A 6,000-nucleotide genomic window follows, 5' to 3' on the forward strand; every position below is an offset into this window, starting at 1 on the left:
GTGTACAGAACTATGCTTGCTTTAGAGTGCTTAAATAGGTATTATAAACAGTATGAGATATCCTATCTTAACAACTAGGGCAAAGCCTGACAGACCTGTCAGAAGGTAGGAAATATAAGGATGTGTTTAAAAATTCCCCTGAAGTTGCATTTATTTTGTGTAATTGCTTATTAACATTATCTGTCTAAAATAAATATATAAAATAAAAAAACTGTTCAGGTTTGCTGAGACTCATTTGACTGTTTTTTTTTTTTTTTTTTTTTTTGTGTGTTCAGAAGTATAAACATACTGCAGCCACTACAAGTATGTGGAATTGTGTCACAAGTGATAATTCAATAAAGGTGTTTCAGAGGAAAAAAAGACCAGGAGATGACTATCAGCACATTAACATAGTTATAAAGTCCAAATGACATATTTGGCACAAGGTCATTGTTTCTGACATACTGAACTTTTCTGACCTTATGTGATTTGCTTATCATCACTAATGATACATGCCAGCAGTATTTTCCTCATCTGTTTTCCTTCCTTTCTTTTTCTTCCCTTCACATTTTCAGTCCGAACCGCATCTGGCCATTGTTGATGTTTCAAAGCTAGGTGCAGAGCTTTTTTTCTTTTCTGCTCTTCAGGTGGGTGACTATGACATACTGCTTTAGGACTGCACAACAGCACAGTTTTTTTACACTATTCACTATTTCTTCCATTCTTGCAAAATGTATCTGCATTTTGCTTCAAAATGCTTTGGTTGGAAAACGTACCATCTCACATTTATTTAATTTTTGTTTTCCTTATTATCTACCTTCTTGTCCCCCATTGATTCAACTTTATTTCTGAACCTTCACTCATTATAAGCATCTGCCCTATTTGGACATCTTGTATCACATTAAACTCAGCCTCTGCAGCCAGTCCCTCAGGGACATCGCATTCCTTCCTAGGCCTCATCAAAACTTCTCATTCCTCTACCTTAACTTCCTTATCAAGAACCGTAAGCCTGTCCACCACAGGCTTCATGAGCATCTTTTGCACTTTTCTCTTCTTCCACTACTGTGCCCTTAGCTCAGCAATCCACTCTGTCCAGATTCTATCAACCTGTAACAACCAACCCACAGCTTTTTAATTAATAACACTGCTGTCTTACACCACTACCCTATACATAACCACATCCCCCTTATGTCTGCCTCACCCCATCAATGTTAACGTCTACCATGTTCTGCTTGAAATCAGGCATTCTTCATCAACCAAGCCTTCTATTCACTCAAAACCTTTAATTTCCTAAATGTAGCCCCTTCCCCTCCATACAGATTGGTTACATACTCTTTGTCTGTCATTCATTCATTCATTCATTCAGTTTCCTATCTCCCAGAAACAGAGGTATATGCTAAGCTGGACATACCACTAACAGCATTATCATTATCCTAACTATATCAATTCTGCCAACAAGCATGCCCATCTGATGATTCCATCTATCCAGCAATTTACATGTCGTTGCATTTCCATTCACCAAAATCATCTGTCTTGCCTCCTAGCCCTTCATAGTGGCACAGTCACTGATTCTACCTCATGGAGGCACAGCTCAGATGCACCCCCCCCAATTAACTACATAGTTCTAACTATGGAGGCAGTAACATCCCCACAGCTTCTAAGGCATGCATGCTGTCATCTGCAAATACATTAAATAACCACCTCATTTTCCCATTGGCTGAGATACTCATACCTCTCAACCTCTTAGAGCAAGACATCTGGACAAAGGCATTAATAAAAGTGGGACAAAGGCCCAAAAATAGCGACAATTTTTAAATATAGCTCTTACAAACTTAGAAAGTAGATAGAATAACAGGCTTTGCATTAGCATGAACTTTTCTGAAGGGTATGAAGTCTGAAACTCAAATGGCTGTTATGATTTTCTAACTTCAGTCTTTAATAATTTGCCACTAATTTGTCAGAAAACCACAGTTTTATGAAAAACGGACCAAAAATAGCCAAACATCTGGATATTCTGTGAAAATCTGTACAGATTAAAGGTATGGAGATACTCCATCACCTAATCCCCTCTTTTTAATTTCAGGATACTCCCTTACCTAATCACAGAGGCTCCCTTCATCATGATTTCATTTCTAATCCCAAATTACTCCCCGTACCTCACTCCCTACACCTAATCCTGAGATGCTCCCTTAACTCACTTCCCCACTTCTAATCTGAAACAGTAATTTACCACATCCCTCCACTTCTATTCTCAAGATACTCCCTTACCTTTTCGATATATTTCTAATGCCAAGATATTCCTTATGTCACCCTTCCATTTCTAATCCTGAGAGATTCTGTTACCTCATCTACCTATTTGTAATCCTGTGATACTCTCTTACTTCATTCCCTCACTTCTAATCTCAATATTCACTCTTTTTTCAGCCCCCAGCTTCTAATTAAAAGATACCTCCTTACCTCAGTCCCTCTCTTCTAATCACAAGATATTCTCTTACATCTGACTAACTTATACTAATTTAGGTATTTAGGAAGAAAACATTTTCAAATAACTACTTGGACTTTAAAGGTTACTGTCCCAAGCACACTAAAAGAAATATTTTCAAGGGCCAACTGGTGAGGGCAGCCAGAATGTGTTCAGATTTGACCAATTTTAACTTAGAGATGAAAAAAATTAATGAAATGTTTGAGAATAGAGGTTACCCCTCAGACTTACTGTGTACCATTAAGGTTGAGGTTTCATCGGGTTGGGGTACCAAATATAAACCCCTTTTGGGTAACAAAAATCATTTGATACTTCTAAAAACAATATGGTAGGGCCCAATGAGAACAGAAGTATGATTATACCCTTTGGTACTAAGTGAGAAAGACATCAGAGCAATCATCTCTAGGAATTGGACAATTTTTAGAGGTAACTCTGACATTTTAGGCATGCTAGGTCAAGGACCTCATTTTGTGTATAAAACTGGGAGGAATTTTAAGTATCTTTTTGAACATACGTACTTCTACCTTCATTTGACACTGAAAAGGCATGAACAAATGTGGTACATGCAAACAATGTCCCTATATTCTAAATACAGATGTTATAACTTTAAAAGACAATGGACACAGGGTTAAATTAGTCAGAGGTAACTGTAATACAAAAAGTCTGGTTTATATTTCTGTTTGTAAACTTGTGGAAGTTATTATGTTGGGAAAAGAGAGAGAAAACTTAGGACTAGAATTTATGAACATCTATATGCAATTTCCAAAGGTAATGCTAACAATTCTCTTTACAAGCGTATTTTACAATGTACTGGTTTTACCAAATTTAAACTTGGGATTTTAGAATTGGTGTCACATAATCCATGGGGAGGGTGGTGGGAACTTCAAATAGAACTGAGAGAGTTGTTTTGGATTATTAAGTTAAATTCCACTATTCCACTTGGTATCAATGAACATGTGTCACTTTTACCTATTTTAAAGAAGAGAGCCTTGGATTTTTAGTTTATTATTATATTGTTTTTTGTTTTTGTCAATGTGTTTTAAATGTGTATTTTATAGGAAGTTTAAAACCTATTGATTACAAGTTTTTATAGGAAGTTAAAACCTCTTGATTATAATTTTCCTACAATTAGGTGAATTGTAGTAGTTTTCAAAATAAATAGGTTGCTGTCTTAAATTTCATTATTCTTCTTGGTTTAATTGATTAATTAGGACACTTTTTTCTTATAAAAGTAGCCTTGTTATGGATTTTGATTGTTCTGAACAAGTCCCAGGATGCTTTAGGAATGAAAGAGCTTAACTTATTTTCTGTACGTTAATAAAGTGTCATCGAGTACTTTAGACAATCCCCGGGATTCATGAACCTTGCGCCAGGCGCCAGCATAGCGTCGGCGTTATAACGCCAAATATGGCTGCTTAGCGATTCAGGTATGAATGAATTCCACGTGCACTATCGGCGTGCGCCGGACCGTCCCCGCCCCCGGCGTAGGTATGCAAAACACACTGTGTGCGGTATTGCACCATGCAAATGAGGGCAAATAGCGATCCACGAAGTGGCGCAGGCGTAGCGTAAGGGCACGGCAATGTAAACCAAAAAAAACGGTTTACATTTACCCAAACATACCGGAGGAGTAACGGAAGGCTGTCAAAGTCAGGTATCATATAGGTGCAATATGCCAATGTGGAAAGGCACCGAGAATGTCCAAAGAAAATATGCACAAAATGTAAAAAATGACATAAATGGCACGTACGTAGAAAGAACAGCAGACCCCCGGGATGTGTGCACAGAAGTTGTAAAGCAATGAAATAATATGACAATGTCCGAAAAGAGCATTAGAACACAAATCAGCTGCACAGCCACCACACACCATAGTATGTATGTAAAGCTGCAACCCCAGCGCAATGGTTGTCAAGGAGTGGTGGCGTGTCCGCCGTAACCAGGTATTAGTAGTCAATTCCATGCAAATGAGGCAGATAATAGTGAATCGCAAAACGGCGCCAGCGTAAGGATGGAGCAAGCGGCGTGGCGATACACCGAGGAGTGGCCTACACGAGATACATGTCAACCACACAGGGTGTGCCACTGTAGGAGGAAGGATATTGAGGACAGCAAATCTGGGCTGTACAATGCACATCACAGCATCAGGACTGGCGTGTTAGGAAATAGATGCGCTGACAGTACAGAATCTGGCGTACAAATGCATGTGCACGAGGATGACTACGTTCCCGAAACCAGTCATGTGCGGCCTCACCAGCAACAACCAGGGATATAGGAAGGTAATGCGGAGAATACGAGGAAATGCGGAAGCAGTGTAAATGTATCCGTAACGAGCAATTAACACCAATCAATGCAGGAAGGGCAAACGCCGGCAGCTGATAAGTCTGCATGCAGACTCCTGCAGAACGGGAAAGGGGAGGCATATGAGAGCAAAGATAATAGGGGATGTAGTAGAAATGCAAAGAGCAAAGAACCGAAATAGCACAGCCAAGTACAGAGGTAGCATAACTGCGGCTGCAGATAAAATGCATCATATGCCATGTGCCTGCAGGATGCAGTAATGTAAGATGCCAGGCGAAGGCAATGCAGGCAACTGTAATGTAACACTACAGGCAGTACCGTTGCAGCTGCAAGCGTAAAACCATGGAAATAATCCATGGATAGGGCCGCACACACCCAATGACTTCACCGGTATACAGCACAACAGTAATAAATGTGAATGCGCACAACACACAGCGATTTCAAACGCCGCACCGTAGGGTGTAAACAGACGGGAACTTTTAACATGTATATGCTGGGTGCCGCCGTGGCGTGATGCATAGGTATGTGGCAGAGACAGACGGAGTTGCGGAGGGTGGTGCCGACAACTACCGTAGGCCTCACAGGAGAAGGAGAGTGTTCAGACCAAGGGTGACCTACCAGGGCTGCGAGACCTGGAGATAGTAGAGCGCTACAGGGTGGACAGGGACACGTTACAGCAAATAGTGGAGCTGTGCCGGCCGCCTGAGAACAAGAGACAACAGAGGGGAGCCCATCCCAGTGGACACAAAGGTATGTGTGAGCTTGCGAATACTGGCTACAGGTACCTTTCAAAGGCCCACCGGGACATAATGGGCATCTCACAGGCATCAGCATCCAGGGTACTACACCAGTTCCTGGATGCCATGTTACCACATGCCCATGAGCACATAAAGTTCCCCACATCTCAGGAGGAGTTGGCTAGCAATATGCGCCGCTTCCACCGTGTGGCACAATAACCGGAGGTCCTGGGTGCGATAGACTGTACGCACATAGAAATCAAGTCACCACCTGGGGAGCAGGGTAGACGCTACATAAACCGCAAGGGATACCCCTCCATCAATTGCCAGGTCGTGCAATGCGCAGGGCATTATCATGGATGTGTGTGCTGGCAGCCCTGGAAGCTACCACGACTCCCATATCTGGCATGCCTCACAGCTGTATCAGGTATTCGCCAGTGGGGACATCACACAAGGTCACCTTGTGGGGATGCTGGCTACGCACTGGAGCCGTGGTTGAAAAGA

General features: G+C 41.5%; 1 protein-coding gene across 2 annotated transcripts in view; it reads left to right on the top strand.

Moving 5' to 3' along the window:
• The window catches only part of ANKDD1B (ankyrin repeat and death domain containing 1B), a 1,083,940-nt gene that overhangs the window by 1,012,595 nt on the left and 65,345 nt on the right, over positions 1–6,000 (top strand). The window lies entirely within an intron of this gene.

Source organism: Protopterus annectens, chromosome 2.part2, assembly GCF_019279795.1.
Source record: "Protopterus annectens isolate FY-2018-M chromosome 2.part2, PAN1.0, whole genome shotgun sequence".
NCBI lineage: Eukaryota > Metazoa > Chordata > Ceratodontiformes > Protopteridae > Protopterus > Protopterus annectens.